This window comes from Pinus tabuliformis, chromosome 1_1, assembly GCF_031772625.1.
Source record: "Pinus tabuliformis cultivar Carrire ecotype Pingquan chromosome 1_1, CPIR1, whole genome shotgun sequence".
NCBI lineage: Eukaryota > Viridiplantae > Streptophyta > Pinopsida > Pinales > Pinaceae > Pinus > Pinus tabuliformis.
Window position 1 is genome coordinate 252,881,878 of NC_142297.1, and position 26,118 is coordinate 252,907,995.

At 35.9% G+C, this 26,118-nt stretch overlaps 1 pseudogene; it reads right to left on the bottom strand.

Annotated features, from left to right (window-relative positions):
* Positions 1-431: 431 nt before the first annotated feature.
* LOC149212464 (auxin-responsive protein SAUR71 pseudogene) lies at positions 432-1,235 on the bottom strand (annotated as a pseudogene).
* Positions 1,236-26,118: the final 24,883 nt, after the last annotated feature.

Below are 26,118 nucleotides of genomic sequence, written 5' to 3' on the forward strand. Positions count from 1 at the left end.
ATAAAATTATCATATAAATCATCACATAATAATAACATTTTGTAAATATTTAAATTTATAAAATTAACCGTTTATAACCATTATTTATATTAAAATCATTATTTTAAAATGGAAAAAATTCCATTGATATATGTCTATTACTAATGTAATTAGCTAAATTCAACACAATCTATAAGGTATTTTATTTTTATCAAAGTTACCTTTGATTGTGCAATATTTTTGGATCATCGTGGACGTATATTCCGACTATTCCACTAAACTCATATTAATTTTAAGCTCCACCGAAAATCTGAACCATACCAGTTATGCTCATGTCACACGAAATGGAGAAAATTTTCCCACCCAGATTATTGTTTTTAATATAGGAAACAAGACAACGTATAACAATCTAAAACTGTCGAAAAAATAGATTAAGCCATGGAGTTCTAGTTCTGCCATCAATAAAGTATCCATTAATAGAGTTCAGGCTTCTGTGATTCATATCAAGTTAAGAGATTTTTCGGCCAAAATCACAAAGAATACCATTTAACTACGCGTTTTACATCCCTCCATTAATAAAATTTGGATACATTCATTACAAAAGAACAACAGCTTATCAATGATTGCTTATCAAAATCATTGATGACAGATTCATAACGTTGGATGTGTGCTGTTAATGAGATCAAGAATCCTCTCAAACAACACGACATCACAGGGTATCCTGAGAGCTCCCTTGTGATTGTATCCGTATTCCTCCACAGAAGCCTCCAACAGCTGTGCAAACAAGGGATGGTTGAGAACAGTGGCATTTATCACAAATCTCGTAGGAATATCTTTCCCTACATAAACAGGAACGAATCCCTCCGGAACACTATTCTCATTCTTCTTACCATCTGAACTCTGTCTGCTCTTTTTGTTCTTCTGTATCTTCACAAACGCCAATGGCCGCCTGAGGGAATGGATATCAATAGCTCTTTGTATCAAACGAATCAACTGCCACATTGGAAGAGATTACGAAGAAGCCAATCTTTGCCACATTTAGCAGAACACGAGAACATATGTGATAGAATACAAGTCCTCTAATCGTCCGCTATAACATTGAAAATCTGCTACAGACTGTGAATACTTGACGGCCAAGCAACTACAAATAGAGGAGGAAGGATGGACATTGAAAATCTGGTACAGAGTGTGAATACTTGAGGGCCAAGCAGGTGCAAATAGAGGAGTAGGACGGATGATATATATTGTGAGAGGTAGTTCGTGCACCACTAATGTGATATTATTTTATAAGGCATATAATAAGAAAAAGTCGCTCTCCATTTGGAAAGTCCAGTCAAAATCGACGGTGGGCACATTTTTGAATTAGAGACAAAAAGCGTAGGATATTTAATCAAAACCACAAACTACCCTATATGTAATTTTAAAATTTATTCTCTGCGCTATACTTAAATTTAAGTTTATTCTCTAGTTACATGGGCTAAGCCCGGCCAGACCGAAATTTAGATTTCATTGAGTACAATGACCTGCTGTGGTGGCAGCTAGAGGGGCGGATTCCCCTTTCTCGTGAGTCTGCTCTTGCTAAAATCATAGGAACTTAGTATACCCGACTTGCATGTGATTGGTTATACTCTTGGTGTTATAGTGGCAGCTATGAGGTTTGATCCTTGGTCTCCCATAAATTAGGCCTGACAGTTACCGATTTACCATATAGTTAAAAAAATAATAATAATAAAAAAATTGTAAATTTTAAATTCTTTTCTCCGCGTTCGCCGTTGGATGGCTTAGTACCAATTTCCTTTTGTTTAAAGTTAGGTTTTGTGGCTATGTCTCCACCATATTTTAATGAGGATGATTTTATATTAATTTTTTCGACGTGAAAACTATCGCTATATATAAAATAATATATCCCTTTTGGTTTAAAAACAATTATTTATTATTATTGTATTTTCTAATCTAAATTTAGATTAGGTAATAGATTTCTAAATTCCATATGTTAATTATTTAACTAATTTAATAGTTTTAAAAATAACTCACCGCGATACCAGTCGTCATTGGATAAACTAATCCTTCATGACATAAAAGTGCAAACAAATAAATAAATAAATTTGAAGTTGATCATGACCCTTAATTAATGAGATAAAAAGTGGAAACTAATAGTTAAATAAATTGGCAGTTGGTCAGACGGTTAATTAATGCGTATACGTGTTAAGTCTTCCTTTTGTCGGTTGGCCCAACTCTTTATCACAATGTAAAAGGGGCAACGGGATTTCTTAGGTCGTTATTTCAATGTCGGCGCCAACAAAGTTGACAAGTGGAAATGTTGCTTTTTCATAATGAAAATTAAATATATATATATAGATATACATTTTAATTGATAATAGTATACTATTTTTATATTTTATAAAGATAAATAAAAGTGAGGGAGAGGTATGAAACATCAAATTTTATTAATAGATTTCATGTTTTATAATATATTTTTTTATAAGTTTAAAATAAGAACAAAAAATAAAGATATAGATAACTATATTTTAATAAAATTGATACAAAAATATAAATATGATAAAATATAAATATTTATATTAGAAGTATTTGAAAAGTTTCATTTATAAAATTAAAAATGAATTCTATTTTAGATGATATGTATTAATGAATGTATGGCTTATAAAATTCAGATTTCACTATATTTACTCGATCATTGTTGTATTATCTATTTAAATTTTTTTGGAAGAGTGAGACTTCTAGTAATTACACATCTCAAATAATTAGAACTGCAACTCCTGGACCTAATGACAAAATTAATTCAAGGTAGCTTTTCCTTTCAATTATAGAACTTTGATAGTTGTGGTTCTCTGGCTTAGCATATCTTGCACAATATTCTACAATGATTAAATTCAATGTCTAAGAAAAACTTTACATACAAACTCGAAGAAATATGGTTATGTTTTCATATACAATTCCTACTACTTAACCTATGATCTCATTTTAAATAAAATATGATAGACAAAATAAATATACTTCACAAGGGTCTACTTAATTGTGGATTTGTCCAACCGCGGATTAAATCAATGAACTGTGGATTGTAAAAGGATGTGGAGAAGTATTTAAGGACTGCAAACAGAGACATCATCTTAAAACAGAACTGTATACAGTTTAAGCGGTGGACCATCTTATTCAGGCTCAGACTGCAGTACAGAAACTCTGATCGTGACAAATACTTAATCATAGTGGATCATAATTGTGCCTCCATTAACTCAGTAACTTTGACTTTTTGGCTCTAGTATTGTTCGGATTGTGGAAAGGTATTTCAGATAGAGACCTGGACACTCTTCTCGAACAACAGTGGCAATGGAATATTCTCTATAATGCAGTGAAGTGAAATGACCTAATTACATAGTGGCTTGGAGCTAGTTATGTAGCTGAGCTATGCTTTATGAACTGATATTGCAGCAAAAATGAACTCTAGTGGTGGACAAGGTACAGTGAAAAGTAAGTGACGTTAATCTCTTAGTATTTCCAACAATCCAGTGGCATATCACATTGAGACACTTTCAGACACAGTCCGCAAGTATGCCACTTATGACAAAGAGATGTATTCCATTGTGCAGGCTTGCCAACAATGGAAGCATTACATTCTGGGGAAGGAAAGAGTCATCCACACAGACCACTAGCCCTTTAGTTCATACAGACCCAAGGGAAGTTTTAGAATGATCGCCATCATAAGTGGTCCATATACGTGCAACAGTTCCATTTGAATATCAAGTATAAGAAGGGAAGCACCAATAATGTTGTAGTTTGCCTCAGTTGACCATTGATCATGGCATTAACCATCGTGCTCAACTCTTGTGAGCACGAGACTTCTAATTGGCCAATTCTCTACAAAAGTGACCCAGAATTCGGCCACACATACCAAACACTCTTGGATGGTTAACATGTTCCATATTTTCACCTCCAGAATGCCCTGTAATGCCACCTGGTTCATCTTTGTGTTCCTTCAAGTGAGCGCGCCAAGATGATTTGGGAAGCACACTACAGTTGGGCTACTGGGCATTTCGAGGTCGAGAAAACGGTGGCAGTACTACAAAAGTATTTATATTGGCCGAATCTTTGACAAGATGTCGGGAAGTAGATCAGGTCCTACACTGCCTGCGCCATTGCCAAATCGACCATCAAGAAGCAAGGCCTCTATACTCCGTTGCCTACCCCTATTCGACCTTGGGAGTCCATCTCCATGGATTACATGTCGGTCCTTCCTTCTACTAAGCATGGAAATGACTGTGTTTTTATGGTTGTCAATAGGTTCTCGAAGATGGCCTTTATGGCATCCTGCAAGAAAAATATCACAACAGAAGCCACTACTAAACTCTTCTTTAAACGAGTGTGGGTACACTTTGGGATCCCACAGTTATCTCAGATCGGGACAACAGGTTCCTCAGTACATTTTGATCCAGTCTTTGGTCCATGTAGGACACCAAACTCACTAAGTTTACAGCCTTCCATCTCCAAACTGATGGCCAGACAAAGGTTGTCAACACGATGATCGTACACATTCTATGCATGTATAACTTAAAGCATCCACGCACAAGGGATGAGAGCCTCCCCTATGTTGAACACAACTATAACCGGGCTCTCCACAGCACGACTGGCCACAACCCTTTTCAGGTAGGCTTGGTATTACAACCACTATGTCCCATTGATGTGGCCATGCCATTTGCAGCTACTTGGGCAGATTCGGCTCATGTCCAATCCAAAACAGATAAGGCAAACAATTTCATTGAGCACATCCAACATATCCTGATCTGGAATTTATCCAGGACAAAGAATTAAAGGTATTACAGACTCATGTGCATGGATGTGCCTATGTTACTTATCCAACGAATTGATAAGATTGCTAGAATACATAGACACTGAGGCAATCAGAGAAAACATAACAATCAAACATGTAAAAAAACAATTTTAATAAGGAGTTCACCCAACGCTCCTAGGCTACGTCTCCTGGTCCATCCTTTCAGTGGTGGCCTCTCTATTATGTTTTCAAGTAGAGTTTTTACAACAGTGAGCTCGATTCGAGACTCACTAAACAAAATGAAGTCAGTAGGAATGGAGTGCAAAGAATCTCCTTACTGAAACTCGACCTTTGAGGGTCATAGTAGTATGACAGGCCTATGCCGAGGAGTTTTCTTGAACCTCTCAAGCCTTCAACGGAGTACACAGACTCTCAGACTCTCTCTGGCTCTGTTTGGCTCGACGCTGCCTTCACGTCAACTCGGTTTCTACTCTCTATTCTCTACTATTAGCTTCCTGTGTCTAGCTAACTCTTGTCTGCCTCTCTGTGTGTTTTTTCTTCTTCTGTGAGGTCATGGCTTTAAAGCCAATCTGTTCCTTTGACTGTTTGTTTCCGCTTCCCGGCCTTCTGGTTTCCTTACCTCTATCCATTCGAATTCCTCTACTCTGCCTCATCATCACTGGGTAATGCCTCGCAGGGAGGTGGCCACCTGTTTCCCAATGAACTGGGTGTCAAATTCCTTGAATAATTTTTGAATGATCGTTAATTATGTTTGCTTCAAGATCACTTGCAAATCATGAATCGTTTTCCAACTCATCATCCACGTCGGACTTCAAATCCCCTGTCATCTCACTTTTTGACCTGTCAAATCTTGTCGGTCATCGGGACGCATCTCCACCATTGATCTAGGCCCCCCAGATCCTACGGTCGTCCTTCATATCAACCGAACAAGTTGCATGATGTTTACCTATCTGATGCGGGTGGTTTTCTCTCTCATCCGCCGGACGCATTTCGCTCGATGTGTGGCATCAGGCGTGACTCAGTCAAAACTGCTTACCATCTCAAGGCCTTCCGATATCCTGCCAGTTTGTGGAATCCCGTGCTACGGAACTGAATGCGTTACTTTTATGAATTTTATAGCGATTTCGGGTTCGGGCACTTTGGGGCTTTCCTTCACTAAGGGGGACTCCCTGTTTAGCGCTAATTGTGTATCAGAAACCACCCTCGTTTCTTGTTTTGGCCACTAGTTTTTCCAGTTTGCGCCAGTGTGCATTACCATGGGCCAATGGTCTGTGCACTCAACTGCGGGTCCTCGTTGCTCTACTCTGGCCACAACTGCAACTGTTACGAGGATTCCTTCTAATAGATTTGATTTTTTTCTAGGACTTGAATCTTTTAGCATAATTTGAAACAGTCATGAAAACTTAGAGAGTGTTTTAGGATCCAATTTAGGTCACGACCTTCCCACTGAAAAGGCTTTTGGACCACCAAAAGTTGGTTTTCTTTTATGCATCAATCAAGTGAGGGTATTGCTTCCTCACTTGCTGAATTTCTATCAATTTCACACTGCTTGGCTTTGAACCTTTGAGTCCAATCCTGAGGTATTCAACATCCCCTCTGCATGTAGTTCTTACCTTCCTGTCTAGAACTGTATCTTCCTACAATTCATTAAGATATTCAAGCAACATATCATCAAGTTTGCTCTTCGGGATCTTCGACTAATGAAGGTTTAAATAGTCTCAAGTTGTCTACATTAACGACTGAGTAGATGTGCATGTAAGCTGGTAGATCAAGGTGAAAAACATTTTCACCAATTTTCTCGAGTATCTTGAAAGGTCCATACCTTATCGGCTTTAGCTTCTTACCTTCACCTTGCATTTTGTCTTTGCTGATATATAGCCAGACTTGATCACCAACTTGGAAACTATGCTCCATCTGATGCTTGTCATGCCTTGCCTTGTACTAGGCTTGGCTCTTTTCTAGCTGTTCCTATACTGCCTAGTGAATCTCTTGGATTTGTTCAATGAACTTGGTTGCCTTGTCCACATCACTATGTCCATCAACTTCTATGTCTTTACCAAAGACAAAATCCAAGGGAGACCTTGGTGTGAAACAAAAACAGGTCTCGAAAGGAGATCTCTGTGTAGAAGAATGTTTAGCTCGGTTGTAAGCATGCTCCACATAACATAAATGTTCATCCCAAAGTTTGGGATGCTTGCTGCAATAGCCTCTGAGCAACTGGATCATTGTCCTGTTGACCACTTCAGTTTGGTCATCTGTCTACGGGTGAAAAGTTGTGCTCTTCTTCAACCTGGTGTCCATCAATTCCCACAAACTTGACCAAAATTTCCTGACAAATTGAGTATCTCGATTAGGTATTATGAAAGTGGGTAATCAAAAATGAACCCATACATGCTGAAAGAACAACTTTGTAGTTTGTTCAATGATAATCTGTTTGTTACAAGGTATAAAAATACACATTTTTTTTAACCTATCCACAACAACATATAAATAGTCATGACCTTTCCTAGATTTAGGCAGTCCTCCAACAAAGTCCATGGAAACACTTTCCCAAGGATGAGAAGGAACCGGTAGTGGAGTGTACAAGCCTAGTTTTCTATTGTAGGGCTTGCTTTTGCACACATGGTACACCCTCTTACATATCTAGAAACCGTCTCATTCATTTTTGGCTAATAACAAAATCTTTGCAGTTGTGCAACTGTTTTACTTACACCAAAGTGACATGATATTAGAGAAGTGTGTGCTTCTCGAATTATCTTTACTTTTTTAGTTTATGGAATGCATAGCTTCCCAAAATGATACAAGAGTTGGTCCTTAACATGATAATCCAATTCTTCTACTCATTTGACTTGACTTAAAGTTGCATATACATCTTTAAAATCTATATCTTAAGCATATTATTCAATGTAGCTTTCATGCAATATTGAATTATGCTTAAGTATAGTAGATGCATTTATTAGTGGTCTGGATAACATATCTGCAACTTTATTGTGTATGCCCTTTTTATATCTAATGACTAAATGAAACTGTTGTAGAAAACCGATCCACCTGTAGTGTCTTGATTGCTGCAAATTAGTTTGGGAGTGTAGATATTGAAGTGGTTAATGATCAATGTGTATAACTGTCTCTTTGCCCATTAAGTAATGTTTCCACTTTTTCACACTCTGTACTAATGCATACAATTCTTTATCATATGTGGGACAGTTAACTACTGTAGAATTAAATGTCTTAGAATGATAACATATGCGTTTACCATGTTGCATCAACACTGCTCCCATGGCATAGTCACTGGCATCTGTTTCAATCTCAAATGGTCTTTGAAGATCGGGCAATGCTAGTACTGGTGTTGTACTAATCTTTTCTTTCAAGGTGTCGAAGGCTTTCTGTTGTTTGCCTCCCCATTAAAACACCTTGTTCAATCCTATTAAAGCACGTAAGGGCGTTGCAATTAAGAAAAAGTTAGAAATAAACTTTCTCCAATATTGTGCTACTCCTAAGAAGCTTCTAACTTCTGTAGCAGATTTTGGTTTAGGCTAGTTTACAATGACTGCAAGATTAGAGGGATCTATCTTCAATTCACCACCCCTACTATATGTCCCAAATAATTCAAAGATGTTTTGCCAAATTCACATTTTTAGAGTTTAACATAAATATTTTCTCTCTTTAAAACATCTAGAGTCTGCTTAACATGCTTTAAATGTTCCTCCCATGTTTTTTTGAATATAAGAATGTCATCCAGATATACAATAACAAAATCATCAAGAAAAGGTCTGAGTACATCATTCATTATTCTCATGAAAATAGCGGGAGCATTAGTTAAGCCAAAAGGCATAACCAGCCACTCATAGAATCCCTGCTTTGTTTTGAAAGCAGTCTTCCATGCATCTTGCTCTGCAACTCTGACCTGATAATAGCCACTATGCAAGTCTAACTTGGAAAAATAAACAGCTTCTTTCAATTGATCTAATAGATCATCTATGCGAGGAAGAGGATATCGATTTTTGATTGTTATATTATTCAATGCTCAGTAATCAATGCACATTCTCCACGAGCCATCTTTCTTTCTCACCAAAACAATTAGAGACCCGCATGGTGATGTGCTAGGTCTGATGAACCCCTTCTCGAGCAGCTCCTTACCTACTTCTTGATTTTTGCATTGTCAAAAGTGAACAACCTTTTATACCTACGGCTGTGATTGTTACTTAATCTCCTGAGTCTGACCCCAAATCCTTTTGAATAGCTGTAGCAGTCTTCTTCTTCTTGCCCTCGAAATTCTTAGGTTTTAGCTCTAGGTGCAGAATCCAGCAGTGTTCATCATCATGCCCATCCTTCTTACAATGAGTGCATGAAGACTTGCTTTTCTGTACAATGTTTGTCTTCCTCTCTTTCCATTTCTGTTTTCTTTTCTCCTTATTTTTGCTTGCAGTGGGTTTGGATGATCCCCCAACTTCTGGGTTCCCATTCTTACCTCTAGCTTCTAGATACATAGCCTAAATGGATACCTCATCTATTCTAGTGGGATTAAACATGAGGATAGTATGCCTCATGTAGTTGCGTAGACCACCTATATACTTCAATAGAGTCTCAGGTGAGTCTAAAAAAATTCCTAGAATCAAAGCTCTTTTCCTAAATTCTTGGGTGTAACCTTGTACACTTTGCCCCATTAGTTGTCGAAGAGTTTACCAGCTCATCATGGCTTGCTGCATGTAGGCTAGTGGATAGAATTTCTTTTTAATTGCAGAAACAAATTCACTCCAGACAGAAAGAATCTTACCATGTTTCTTCATGTCAGCTTGTGTCTTGCCTTCCCACCATACCAAGGCAATGCCTCCAAGGTGTAGTCTGGCCAGCGGAATCTTACTCTTGTCTGAGTCAATGCTCTGCACTTTGCAATAAACATCAATCTGTCTGATCCAATTATACAGCTTCTTTGCATTCAACTCTCCATCATATATTGGTAAATCAAATTTAACGTCTAATTTAATCAAAGATGTCTTCTTTCTATTTTCAGGGCTATTAGGAGGCATGATAAATTTTTCTTCTTTCCCTTTGCCTTTAGAGTGGTCATGGAGGAGAGATTCTTCTACTCCTTTGTCTTGTTTGGAGTTTGATGAATCTTCATCTCTATTTTTCTTAAATTCCCTATACATTTCCTCCACCATGGATCTCATGGTCATAAAACTATCCATGAACTGGGGGTCTGATTCTAGGGGATTTTCTTCTGACATTTTCCTCTTAGAATAGACTCTTCCAATTTCTGGGTTAGTTTCAGCCAACACTCCTTCTCCTAATTTAAGCTTTGATCTAGTTAGCATTCAACAACAAAATCCAGCAAAAGCTTGTCTAACCTTAGTAACCTAGAGCTCTGATACCACTTGATCTGGAATTTATCTAGGACAAAGAATTAAAGGTATTACAGGCTCATGTTCATGGATGTGCCTATGTTACTTATGCAAAGGATCGATAAGATTGCTAGAATACATAGACACTGAGGCAATCAGAGAAAACATAACAGTCAAACATGTAAACAAAACAAGTTTAATAAGTAGTTCACCCAACACTCCTAGGCTCCATCTCCTGGTCCATCCTTTCAGTGGTGACCTCTCTATTATGTTTTAAAGCAGAGTTTTTACAACAATGAGCTCGATTCGAGACTCACTAAACAGAATGAAGTCAGTAGGAATGGAGTGCAAAGACTCTCCTTACTGAAACTCGACCTTTGAGGGTCACAGTAGTATGACAGGCCTATGCCGAGGAGTTTTCTTGAACCTTTCAAGCCTTCAACGGAGTACATAGACTCTCTGACTCTCTCTGGCTCTGTCTGGCTCGACACTGCCTTCAGGTCAACTCGGTTTTTACTCCATGTTCCCTGCTATTAGCTTCCTGCGTCTAGCTAACTCTTGTCTGCCTCTCTGTGTGTTTTTTTTGCTTCTGTCAAGTCATGGCTTTAAAGCGAGTATGTTCCTTTGACTGTTTGTTTCCGCTTCCCAGCCTTCTAGTTTCCTTACCTTTGTCCATTCGAATTCCTCTACTTTGCCTCATCATCACTAGGTAACACCTCGTAGGGAGGTGGCCACCTGTTTCCCAATGAACTGGATGTCAGGTTCCTTGAATCATTTTCGAATGATCGTTAATTCCGTTTGCTACAAGATCACCCGCGAATCATGAATCGTTTGCCAACTCATCATCCACATCAGACTTCAAATCCCCTGTCATCTCACTTTTTGACCTATCAAATACGGTCGGTCATCAGGATGCATCTCCCTTGTTGATCTAGGCCCCCCAGATCCTACGGTCATCCTTCATATTGGGCGGACAAGTCACATGATGTTTACCCGTCTGATGCAGGCAGTTTTCTTTCTCATTCGTCGGACGCATGTCGCTCGATGTGTGGCATCAGGCGGGACTCAGTCAAAACTGCTTACTGCCTCGAGCCCTTCTGATATCCTGTAGGTTTGTGGAATCCCACGCTACGGAACTGAATGCGTTACTTTTTCGAATTTTATAGCGATTTTAGCTCCGGGTGCTTCGGGGCTTTCCTTCACTGAGGGGGACACCCATTAGTGCTAATCGCGTATCAGAAACCACCCCCATTTCTTGATTTGGCCTCCAGTTTTGCCAGTTTGTGCCAGTGCGCATTACCATGGGCCAACGGTCTGCACGCTCGACCGCGGGTCCTCGTTGCTCCGATCTGGCCACAACTGCAACTATTACGAGGATTCCTTCTAATAGCTTTGATTTTTTTCTAGGACTTGAATCTTTTAGCATAATTTGAAACAATCATGAAAACTTAGAGAGTGTTTTAGGATCCAAATTCGGATCATATTCGCTAGTAGGTCCACAACATTTTAGATAAATCAAATGCCAAGTACAAGTACCGACATGATCAACATCGGGTGCCACACAAGTTTCAGGTGGGCGAAAAACTCTAGTTTCATTTGCAAAAGAAACACCTTACCGAATCCTATCAAAAACTCAGACCTCTCTGATATGGTCCTTAAACCATTACCAAGGCTGTGGGAGACAATGCATTTGAGCTCAGCGTTCCCCCATTCCTTGGCCTGCACCCAGCGTTCAATGTGGACTGCCTTCGGCCATACTTTCCACCTTTACTAGACACATCCGACATTGCAGAACAACTCACACCTACAGAGTTAAATCCAGATTGCATGGAACAAGCTGCAACTGATCGGATCATGGACACACAGATCAAGCACACTCTCCGTAGAAGATCCAACTATATCGAGTTGTCAAAGCAAGCCAACTCCTTCACTAGGGCAAGTGGCTCACCAGGGACCAAGTTCAGCAGAAGTTTTCTCATCTCATGGAGGGACTCAACGCAATGGGGACCATTGCTTCCTAAAGGAGGAGGAATGATCTAGGTGGATATTGGTGGCCACCCACCAATTCTACTTGGACCCCCACCATTGTTTCTTTCAGTTTTTTAGTTTCCTTAATTGTAGCACAGTTTACTATTCCTAGCAGTTTTTCGCGTCTTGAAATTCTGAAGCCGTTTCAAGGCCCTAAACGAAGTTTTTTGGCAAAAATGAGAGCAACATGGGTCCTTGGACTTTGCTTATTCCGATGTTGTAGTCCTCAGATAGATCTTTCTAATAAGGTATTGTGCGCGTCAAATGGAAATCATATGCCAAAGTTATGACCCTGGGAAGTTGATGTACCAGTTTACCCAAACCGAGCCCATAATTTGGCGCTTCATCTCCTAGGGTTAGGTTTTTGGATGTTTAGGGTTTTTTCATTGTTTCTAAACAATAAATAGGCCTTCGAGCCTCATTGTAAGACAATTCAGAGATATGTAGCCGCTACATCTCTCCTCAGAGATAAGCTACCATTGCCCGAGCTAGTTTATTTCTATTTCTGTTTGTAAGCATATTTTAGTATTTTACATTAATGAAATGAAGTATTATTTATGCTGCATCTCTGTGTTTATGGTCATCTCTGTAATTTGTTTCGTTCTTGTTTAAACCAAATCACGTTATCAAATTGTTATCTTGCATTATTTTGTTATCAATTATGTATTGATACTATGAACTAAAGCCAATTATTGATACTACTAGTCTCATTTCCCTAATAACAAACCAATTAACCTAAGTTAACCATAATGTATTTTATTTTACAAAATAATATAAATTTTCCACTTATTTATTAAAATAAAATAAAAATTAAATAATATTACAATATAATAATTAACCTAAGTTAACCATAATATATTTATTTTACAATATAATATAAATTTTCTACTTATTTATTAAATAAAAAATAAAAATATTTCAATATAATCATTTAATAAAATTTTAAAATAAATATAATATATTATTATATATACTTTTCCATCTAAAATAAATTTAAAAATAATTACTAAATCCAATATATATATAATGAAAAAAATAATACTCATAGCATATTGAAATCATAACACCCAACTCATTTATTTCAACTTCCTCCATCCCTATCTTTCCTAAGTTACAAATTCCATTTAGCTTTAATGATCAGAACGAGCCACCCGTAACAATGACATCTTCTAACGTAATACCATGATTTCCATTAGTTTACATATGAGTAAAGGATGCCTTGTGTTTTTCTTTGACTTCACTCTCAAATCATTGTTTCAAGTTTCTAAATTTATTCTAAAATGGTTGATTCATATAGCATGGGAAATTTATCAAAGAAAAATATATACTTGCTTGTTTTATTTTATTTGATGAGTTGTAATATAACATATACCTCTAAAGTCTTTTTATTTGATGGATTTTGATTTTATTTACTTTCAAGACAATTGGATAAAGCAATACGGATGTAGTGTTGGTTAGGTTTATAAGTAATTTTTTTATTAAACGTTAATAGGTTATTTTCTTTTGTTAATTTAATTTTTATTTTATCGCTATATATTAAAGATATTAGTATTATTTTGTCTCTAACTCTGGATTTATTAAGTGTTAAGAGAGAACAAAAATTTTTAGGTGTAATTTTTCTTTTTCTAAGTGCAAAATTTTAGGAAATGTTTACACTTCGGGAGATTTGATCTTTCTCGGAGCTTGATAGATCCCGAGTTAAGATGGATATATGTTGGTTTTAGTCGTGTGTGGCCAAAGAAAATCTAATAAACATACGATTAATTTAATCAATAATATGTAAATTCATATAACATTAATATAATCATTTTAAATATGCTAAATATGTCTCGCATTAATCTAGTCAGTTTAATTTTAAATTTGCATTGTTACCTCAGTTGTTGAAATGATAAATATTGTTAATAACTTTAATGATAAAAAATGATGAAATAAAAAATTTGAATGTAAAGTGACAACATAATTGTGTTAAATGATAGAAAATGTGAATAATAAGAATATAGTCATATTAAATATTCTATATTGTGATTAATCTCAAACTATTTTTTTATGTTATTCTTATTGTCACCGTTGTTACTTTTTTTATATTTTCATATCAATTGTCATCTTTTCATATTGATTATATGAAAAGGACAGGTTAAATCATAAACCATTTAAACCTTTACCTCGAGCTATTGTAGTAAACATAATATCTTGTCTCTCTCTCTCTCCAATATTAATAGGTTGAATTACTATAACACAAAATCAATGTACATTGTCAATAATTTTTTGTGCTTATAGTGAAATCAATGCACAATGTTAATCCAACCACTTTAAAATTAATGTACCATCATACATCCAATTACATGAAACAAAAAATCAACATCTACATTGAAATCAATGCATTTAATGCAAGAAATCAAATAAGATTAGAAAACAACATTTACACTCAAATCAATGCATCTAGTGCAAGTAAGAAAATAAGATTATAAACCAACATATACACTGAAATCAATGCATCTAGTGCAAGCAATCAAATAGGATTAGAAATCACCATCTACACTAAAATCAATAGATCTAGTGCAAGAAAGCAAATAGGATTAGAAATCACCATCTACACTGAAATCAATGCATCTAGTGCAAGCAATCAAATAGGATTAGAAACCACCATCTACACTGAAATCAATGCATTTCATGCAAGCAATCAAATAGGATTAGAAATCATCTACATTTAAATCAATGCATCGAGTGAAAGCAATCAAATATTATTAGAAATCAACATTTACATTGAAATAAATGCATCTAGTGCAAGCAATCAAATAGGATTAGAAATCACCATCTACATTGAAATAAATGTTACATTTAGTGCAAGAAATTAAATAGGATTAGAACTCATCTACATTGAAAACAATGCATATAGTGCAAGCAATCAAATAACATTAGTAATCAACATCTACACTAAAATCAATGCATCTAGTGCAAGCAAGAAAATAGGATTAGAAATGACCATCTACACTAAAATCAATGCATCTAGTGCAAGAAATATTCTTCTCTCTCAACCCGCTTCATATATATCTATATCTCCATAAATATCTCCTTCTTTGTCTCTCTATCTCAACCCACCAAACACACACTCTCTCTCACTCCATATATATCAATCTCTCTATCCCTTCCTCCCTCTCTCCATCTCTCTCTTAACTTTCCATCTATATCTTTATCTCTCTTTGTCTCTCTATATCACACCGAAAACATACATTCTCTTTCTCCAATATATTTGTCTATCCCTCCCTCCTCCTCCCCTCCCCCGCTCTCTCTCTCTTCCCCTTCTCTCCTTCCCCGCTTCTGTCTCTATTCCCTCATGTTGTCCTCTATCCCTCTCTCTCTCTCCACTGTTCTCTCTCTATTTTTTTCTTCTTACCTCCCTCTCTCTCACCCTCCAATTTCATCTCTCTTTCCCTCCCTCTCCATTCTCTTACATCCTCTCTCTCCAAATTTATTACTATATCCCTCCTTCTCTCTCTCCCCCATTCTCTTTATCTCTCCTCCTTTGTCTCTTTATCTCACCCCCAAACACACATACTCTCTCTTCATCTCTCCCTTATCACTCCCTCTCTCTCTCTCTTCACTTCTCACTCTCTAAGTTTTTCGTCTTCCCTCCCTCTCTCCCCCTCCAACTCCATCTCTATATCCCTCCCTCTCTCCTCCTCTCTCTCAAGTCCGCTCTCTCGTACTTCCTCTCACTCCCTTTCTATCTTACCTCCCTCTCTCTTAACCTATCACTCTCTCTCTCTTCCCTCATGACTCTCGTCCTCTCTCTCAAGTCTTGTCTCTCGTTTTTCCTCTCTCACACTTTTTCTCCTACCTCCCTCTTTCTTCCCCCATCACTCTCTCTCTCTATTTTCCTTCAATCCTCTCTCTTCCCCCATAAATCACTCTCTCTCTCTCTCCCTCTCCAACTATGCTACTATATCCCTCCCCCTCTCCTTCTCTCCCCCCTTCTCTCTATCTCTCCTTCTTTGTCTCTTTATCTCACCCCTAAAGATGCACTCTCTCTCGAGCTCTCCCTTGTCACTCCCTCTCACTCTTTATGTCTTTCTTATTTCCTCCCTCTACCCCTCCAACTTCGTCTCTCTATCCCTCCCTCTCTCCTCCTCTCTCGCAAGTCCTCTCTCTCATCCTTCCTCTCTCCCTTTCTCTCTCGCCTTCCCCCTTCTTCCTCCATCTCTCTCTATTTCTCTCTCTCTCTATCTTCCCTCCAATCCTCTCACTATCTCACTCCCTCTCTCTTCCCCATCTCTCTCTCTCTCTCTCTCCCCCCCCTCCAATCCTCTCACTATCTCAGTCCCTCTCTCCATCTCCATCTCTCCCTTATCACTCCTCCTATGTCTCCACCTTTATCACTCTATGTTTTTGTTCTTCCCTCCCATATATTTCTAGAGTTAATATATATCATGATATAATAATATATACTATAATATAACAAATTTAATATTGTATTAATCCAAAGTTATTAAACTTAATAATGTTAATATTATAATATATTAATAAAAATATTAGATTTAATAATAATAATAATAATAATAATAATCTTTTAATATTAATATTAGTTTTAATAATGTTTTTTTGCATGGTATTGATAATAATTTCGCCCATGGTATTTGGTCTATAGGGTTCACCTAAATAAAACCTCTTTTTTGAGTGTTAGTAAGTAAAAAGAGGTTTATGGAGTAAATATAAAAAGAGATTCTATTTATTTACCATACCTTTGGTTTATTTATATTTTTATTTATTTATCATATCTCTTGGTTTATTTATATTTATATTTATATTTATTTATCATATCTCTTTTATTTACCATGGTATTTGGCCCATAGGCTTGATATATAATTAGCTGTTGATTTCTAATCCTATTTGATATATTTTTATTTATTTACCATACCTCTTTAAACTTCTCTTATCTTTATTTATTTACCATACCTCTTTTATAAATATGGTATTTGGCCCATAGGCTTCACCTAAATAAAACCTCTTTTTCGAGTTTTCCTAGATATAAAAAAATTTATGGAATAAATATAAAAAAAAAAATGCTTTATTTATTTACCATATTTTTGGTTTATTTATATTTTTATTTATTTATCATACCTATTTTTTTTTGTGTTTTTAAACTTTTCATATTTTAAATTTATATTTTATTTATACATAATAATAATTAGAGCAGTACAACTAAATTGTATTAAAATTTATATTGATATTTACTTAATATAATTATAAAATTACTATATAAATTATTAAATAATAAATACCATCTCTTATCCTTATTTAAATTTATAAAATTAACCATTTATAACTATTAATTATATTAAAACCATTAATTTTAAAATGAAAAAAGATTAAATAAATAAATTGAAATCGATTGACATATGTCAATTTCTAATGTAATTGTTCTCATTAACCTAAATTCAATACAATCTATAATTTAAAAAAATGATCATAGTTAACCGTGATTGTGCAATATTTTTGGATCATCGTGGATGTTTAATATATGTATACACACTATTCCGCTAAACTCAAATATATTTTAACCTCCACCGAAAATCTTAACCGTATCAGTTGTGGGCATACCACACGAAATGGAGAAAATTTTCCCACCCACATTATTGTTTTTAATAACGGAAACAAGACAACATACAATCTAAACCGTGGAGAAAGAGAGATTACGACATGGAGTTCCAGTTCCGCCATCATTCATTATCACATATACATCCCTCTATTAATGGAATTTGGATACACTCATTACAAAAGAACACCAGCTTATCAAAATCATTGATGGCAGATTCATAATGTTGTTGGATGTCCGCTGTTAATGAGATCAAGAATCCTCTCAAACAACACGACATCACAGGGTATCCTGAGAGATCCGTTGTGATTGTATCCGTATTCCTCTACAGAAGCCTCCAACAGCTCTGCAAACAAGGGATGGTTGAGAACAGTGGCATTTATCACAAATCTCGTAGGAATATCTTTCCCTACATACACAGGAACGAATCCCGCCAATGGCCGCCTGAGGGAATGGATATCAATATCTCTTTGTATCAAACGAATCAACTGCCACATTGGAAGAGATTACCCAGAAGCCAATTTTTGCCACATTTAGAATACAAGTCCTCTAATCGTCCGCTATAACATTGAAAATCTGCTACAGAGTGTGAATACTTGACGGCCAAGCCACTAGGAGAAAGGATGGACATTGAAAATCTGGTACAGAGTGTGAATACTTGACGACGGCCAAGCAAGTACAAATTGAGGAGGAAGGATGGATGATATATATTGTGAGATGTCGGGTTGTTTTTTTATAATGAAAATTTTAAAAATATATATATACGTTTTAATTGATAACAGGGGAGAGATGTCTAATGTACAAGTAATTGATATAGTACAGGTCCCGCCAAACCACCAGAAATTTGAGGTTTTTGCAACGAATATTTAAATAAATATAAATAACATTAAGTGTAAATAAGTATTAATTTATGTCCAAAATTTCCCAAAAGATTGATTGAGGTCACAACTATCCATAAATAGTATCTTAATACTTAAGAGTGCAAACCATATTGACCCAACTAGAAAACAGATAAAACCGTAAATGTTTTCAAAATGGTCTATTCCAAAAGTACAAAGTAGGAGCCACTTCAACCCCCACTCATCAGAACTAAAGCTTTGTATCCCAAATAAATATCCATACTCGCATATATTAAAAGTGAATCTATGTGAGCTATAATTGTTGTGTTGTTCAACATTTAAACTCCCTATGTTCAATAAATGACACCCAACCCAATAACTTCAATAAATGACACCCAACTCATTCTATTTCTCATTAAAACAAATCAAAACACATGGGTCAACAAATAACAAATTCCCAACCATTAGATCACATCAAATTAAATTCAGACCATATATTCAAAATGAAGCCATTGCAATCCATGTCCATCCTTACCACCAATTAAATTCAAGTGCCAAAAACTATAAAAGAAGCTCAACCACTATTGAAGTTGCATGTTATGCTTTCAAACTATTCACCAACCTTGAAAACAAAACATCACCGAACAGTTACCATTATATCCAGATTAGTTATATCAATTACAACACATTTTTCTTACAATTCTATTTTCATTTCTCACAGTTCTTACAGTTTCAGTTCTTATAGATTTAGTTTCAATTATAGTTGCAGTTCTTACAGTTTCAGTTTCATGAAAATCAACACACAACCTAGGGTATCCTCTCTTAGATCCATAATGCTTATTCTAAGGGATGGATAAAGACTAACAGTATAGAAAGCTAATGGGACGATATTAATAGTATCAAGTTGGTAAAAAAAAAAAAAAAAAAACCTAGTAGATGAGACAAATTAATGAAGAAAATGACTCTATTCAGTACATGAAGAGAAACAAGGTGTCGCTTGTTGCATTTAGCACATCAAGAATATTATGTTTAAATACAAAAGCAACATGCAACAATAAAAAGTTGAGTGAAAAGAGAGGAACATGTTGAATGGGGATTTGGACAAAGAAAGCCTAAAGAACCACTTAGGTAACATAACACATTGAAGGGATAAAGACAAAATGGGAGTCTGACTAGGAATGATGTAGGGATTCAAACAAAATGCAGCAAAATGTAAGAAGTATGCTTACAAAATATTCACCCACATTGACGTGAGGATGGAACTGCAATTCATGTACATGGATTTCAACTAAGCCCACCTTTGAAGTAAAGATATTCCACAAGATAGATGGTTGAAGATACATCCATATAGAGCTTGTTTTTCCTGTTTTAAACCTTTAATGTCGTTGAGACGTTTGGACCCATTAACGAGGTAAAGGCTTCTCATTCATATCTAAACAATTTAGATATCCTATCCACTCCAAATATCAAAGTACATAACATAAATGAGGTTAGAAATGCCATGCATCTCTGTGAAATTAACATTCGAAATTTAGCATTTTTTATATGATTTATGAATTAACACACTAGACTAGATTATTCTGAGTTCTCTCTTAGGTCCATAATGCTTATGTTAAAGGATAGATAAATATTAAAGACTAACACTATAGAAAGCTAATGGGACTATATTAATAGTTTAAATTTGGTAGATAAGAACAAAGAACTAGTAGATGAGACCCATTAATAAAGGGAACAACTATAGTCAGTGGATGAAGAGAAACAAGGTGATGCTTGATGCCTTGAGCACATCAAGAATCTCGTGTTTAAATTACAGAAGCAACATGCAACAATAAAAAGTTGAGTGAAAAAAGAGGAACATGTTAAATGGGGATTTGGACAAAGAAACCCTGAAGAACCACATAGGTAACATAACATATTGAAGGGATTAAGAAAAAATGAGAGTCTGACAAAGAATGATCATAGGGATTCAAACAAAATGCAGCAAAATCTAAGTATGCCGGCAAAATATTCACCGACATCAACGTGAAGATTGGACTAAGAGCTATCATCCTTCCTGGAGTCAATGTAAGCACAAAAATGTACATGCAAGATCCATTAAGAAAATATGAGCATGTGGTTCACCTCATTTACATATAGAGAGGAAGTTGAAAATCACCATAACTTGAAAAGACCCCAATTTTTAATGGTAGCACCTTAGGTATTGCAGCAAAAGTTTGGTTGCTTGGACATTTCTCTAGTGACATGAAGGCTAAAATAGAAACTTATCATAAGACAGCATGCAAAAATATGTAGGAACATGATGATCAACTCAAGTGAAATTTGTTTAACCATAATTTCACAAGGCAATTTCTTTCTGAGAATCATTTTTAACAAAAGTTTAATGAAATTTTATAATAAGAAACAAAAACTATGGCCCAATTGGAAGATAAGCATAGATTTATTGTCCTTCTGTTGGCTGAAAAATAGATCAGAAGCTTCAGATGAGTTTCTTAATTAGTGGTAAACTATTACAATACAACTTTGGGTGTTGGAACCGAAAACCTTGTATGAGGCCACCAACAAACATCATCAAGACTAATGGTAGCATAAACAAGACCTACTAAATAAAGTGAAGAAAAATTTGAAAGGAGAAAAGGAAAAGGGGCTTTAGATCCTTCTTGAAATATGATCAGAAAGTAAACAAAACAATGTAAAAGGAAGAAAATAACATAAATAAATGAACAAGAAGCAATGGAAGGGCCGTATTGGAAAGTTGTTATACACAAGGGGAAACCTATCAGAATGAAGGACCACAAAGAAGGCACAACCAGCCTCAAACTATTGCAAATGTGGCAAACTTCACCCTCATTGCTCCTATTCGCTTTATCTAATTTGATATACGAGGTCAATAATTACTCAAAAATTTACAAATTGATAATATGATTTCTTGATTTAAGAAAAAGGCATGGCCTCTCTTATATATGTAGACAAGATACAAATAAGAGTTGTAGTTGAAATGAATGTTTACATGACTAGAAACTTCAACTGTAAGTGACATGAGGAAAAAATTTGTTATGGTGGCAAGTTGTGATCAAGAGTGCTTTAGGAGGTCTCAAGTTGGAGCCTTGGTAAAATTAAATACCATGCTTGGTTTTGCCAATGATAACTCCTTGATAGCCAGAGATCCATTTCTAGAGAAGTGCATCCTTACAAAAAAAAAAAAAAAAAAACCTAGATATATAATGAATGTTAAGAGGGATAGGTTGTAGTGGGAGGAACTAGAACTAAATTGAACTTAGAACTTAACTAGATGTTTAACTAAAAGGGAGGCTAATCTGAAGACCTACAAAAGCAACACTCTAGTTCACTGAAGGTGACACATGCATGCACCCTCTACCAAACAACAACCTATATTTCTATCTAACTTCACCCTCATTGCTGAAGAACAGACCTAGAACAAACCTAGAAGGCATTATGCAAGTCCACTTGGTGAGACAGTGGGGACTGTGAATGAATTCAATTGCGATAACAAACATGAGTCTAAACAAATTAATTCAAACAACAATAACTACCAGATCTTCTCATGGTATCTTAACTGTAAAGATAAGTTATCAAAAGAACAAAACAATATTTTAAGTAGTCAGACTGAATAAGAGCTCTGTTGAGAAATGCATAACAAAACCAATCAATACAGTCATGGTATTTTAAGTGTAAAGACAAGTTATCAAAACAACAATCACTGATAATTTTGAAGACATACAACAAAATGATTCTGTATATTTGATTTTTCAAGGATACTAAGATACATGTTGATAATTTCCTATAATAAAGCAGAAGTATTTTTTCCTTGTATGAAAGCATAATTTACAAATATTCTTATCTAAATGCATGCAATAATTTTACAGTTTGTTGCATCTATGGCAAAAGGTAGTTATGTTGCTCATACAAGGAGAAGTGGTAGGAGAGTGACAAGGGGTACGCAGCTTCGATCCACATTGTCTGATGATGACATGACATGTGATGTCAATGTCAACAATGCCCCAAGGAACATTGTTGAGGATGACCATGTGACTAAAGCTAATGTTATCATAGCATCAACCACAGAACCACCATCAACAACAGTCCAAGGGGAAAGTTCAACTAAAAAGATCAGTGCTATAAGAGGATGGAAAAAAGAAGAAATGTTAGTTGCAATTGACGACATAGAGTTTAATGGATACTCAGTTCAGGCATCTACAAAAAAACATGGTATTCGTCCCTCATCAATACATTATTGGATAAGTGGACTAACTCATACAAAACGTAGAGGGCCTCTTACAGTCATGACTGAGGAGGAGGAGGCTGAGGTGGTTGAGTGGTGTAAAGAGATGGCCCAATTGGGACATGGGCTACAGTTGATACAACTCAAATCCACAGTTTCTCAAATATGTTAAGGGAGGCCAAACCCATTCAAAGATGGGTTTCCTGGTAAATCATGGTGGTTTGGGTTTAAAAAAGGCATCCAAAACTTGTATTGCATACTGTTGAGGGCCTTGACAGAGAAAAAGCATTAAATTTGTGCCCTGCAGTTGTGCAGAAGTTTTATGACACACTTTCTAGTGCTTATGATAAACATTCTTATGGAGCATACCATATATGGAACTGTGATGAAACAGGTTTATAGGCAGGGAGGAATTGTGGCATGCGAGTAATAGCCAAGAGAGGGAGCCGAAATGTGCCAAAGATTTTGCCTAAGAGTAGGGAGTGGATAACTATTTTATGTTGTGTCAATGCAATTGGTACTTCAATACTAGGATTTTATCTATTCAAAGGTAAAAATCAACTGAAAAACTATATACAGAACTGTGAACCAGGTGCATGCATGGCTGCACATCCCCATGCATGGATGACAAAAGAACTGTTTTTAAGTTGGATTTTTCACTTTTTTGCATTGGTACCAGGTGGCGTCTCGCCTAATAACAGACATGTATTGATATTAGATGGCCATGGGAGCCACATGGTTGTACAAACAATTTAGGCATCGACCTGTTGACATTACCTGCTCATACCACTCACAAACTGGAACCCTTTGATGTTAGTGTGTTTGGCCCTTTCAAGAACTATTTCAGGTCGGAGCGTGTTGCATGGATGGAAAAGAATCCAGGGGTTGAGGTGAAAAGGTTCGAGCTAGCAGAGCTTGCAAGTAAAGATTTTAAAAGGGCTTTGACACCATCAAATATTAAGCCTAACTTTAGGAGGACAGGAATCTAGCCACTAAACTATGATGCTCTTGTGCATGATACTAGTTGTAGCCAAGCGTTTCATGTGGATGGTCAAGAAGAAGGGAATGCCCAAACAGGTGTTGAAGTGCAAGAAGTAGGTGACCAAGATGATATGGTTGCAGCTGGTAATATGATTTCCCTCTCTCAAGGACACTTATATGATGAAGATGATGAAACTATATGTGAAACATAGTATAACCATGAACAAATTCGCAGTAACATGGGGATCATTCCACCAACTCAAGAACATGAAACTCCTGTTGTTGATATCATTAATGACATTATTGAACATGCAGTTGACAATGACCAATTGACATTACCAAGCCAAGTAACCCCACCTTCATGGCTAACAAAAGCAATGATTAATATGAATGCACATAGTGTCTGAACAACCAATGAACAAAGCATGAACATGCCCTCACAACCAGTAGAATTGAACAGTGAAATTGTTCCGTTTTTTATGGATAATAGATCAATGGAAGAAGATGAAGCACATAATGAGGCATCAAATTAAGATAATGATATAGTTCAATCAGTTCCATCAAATATTGAAAGGGAATTACCAAGCAATGACATGCAGGTGGGAGGGGTGGAGAAGATACTTGGTCGGTTCCTAAAGCTACCAGTAGAGATAGTATCAATGAAAAAAAGCAAGGTACACCGGGTAGTCTTCGTTTGGGCCGAAGCTCATAGTTACTCACCTCAGAGGACTATATAAACCTACATATATTGTCATGACGTAGTGGATGATATGAAAATATTTAAGTTAAATTACATTTTCATAAAATTTTATTATTATAATTTTAAAAAATAAATTATAATATAAATAAATATTTTTTTATTAATAATATTTTAATTAAAATATTTTTTAATAATATTTATTTTATTTTATTTATTAATTTATATTTTAGTTATGATGATTAATAATTTTTGTTAATACTAGTGTGGTTTATGGACTTTAAAGATTAATTGAAACTTTTTGATATTTTATTTTTATGTTAAAAATGTTCCTAGATTATCATAGTTTTCCTAACTTAACAAGTCAAGAAGGTTGGTAGATTGGTAAATGTTTTGGAAATTTGAAGGCAATCCAACAAAAAGTGTTTTTACCCTCTTAATATTGCAAAGGTGACAAATTCTTTCATCCCAAGGTGTTTCACTATTTTGGGAATAAACCAATATCTGGTTTCACTGTTTTGGGAATAAACCAATATCTAATTTCGCTTCGATGTGCATGTGCATGAGTTCTTGCAATGTTCATTTTCTTCTTAGCACTGGTCAAGAAAGAGATAATTATGGTTCGCAAGAGTGGGGTTGATCACCTCCTTATAATATGTTATCATCATTTTCCCCTCTAGCTCTTTATCATCCAACAACTTATCCTTACATTTGGAAGTAATAGTATTTTACTATTATCCTTCTCTTCCAAGATAATCTCATTTTTTATCCCCCCAGTGGTCTAGCCAAGATTGGGCATCCTTATGTCGTCCCAATTTGAGCCAGAGGTAAGGGTTTTGGCTAGAGCTAGAAGCAATTTTGGGGAACCTCTTGGCTTCCATATTGTAAAGCTTATTCTTATACATCAAGTACCTAAACATAGCCATGTTGTCAATGGGAGAGATGCTAACTGTCAGGCCAGGGTAACTCCACATTGAACGAGAGACAAAACTGATTGATGTTATTCATTAGGTAACTCATGTTTATATACAAAAATAAAAACGGATCAGTTCATCTTCTAGATGACTGTCCAGTTCACCCATCCGTTTCGGATTAGGTGTCAACATTCCCCCCCTTAATCTGAAGGGATGTTGGTGAGTCCAAGCATCATTCTGAATCTTTCAAGCTTTTCTCTTCCAAGCGCTTTGGTGAAGATGTCTGCAATTTCCTCATTTGTGGAACAATGACGGAGATGGATTGTTTTGGCCTCAACATGATGTCGGATCAGATGATATTTAGTATTGATGTGCTTAGTACGATCATGGAACTTTGGATTCTTGGCCAACTTTATTGCAGATGTGTTATCAATCATGAGTGGAGTAGATTGTATTTGTTTTACTTGCAAATCTTCAAGAATTTTCCTGAGCCACACAATTTCTTTTGTTGCTTCAGCTGCTGCCACGTATTCTGCTTCTGTTGTGGAATCTGCTGGTACTGATTGTTTGCGTGATCTCTAGGAGACAGCTCCTGATCCAAGACTCATAGCATATCCTGAAGTAGATACCCCAGTTTCTTTGTCTCCATCGAAGTCTGAATCAGAGTATCCAATCAAGTTGAAGTCGTCCACCTGTGTATA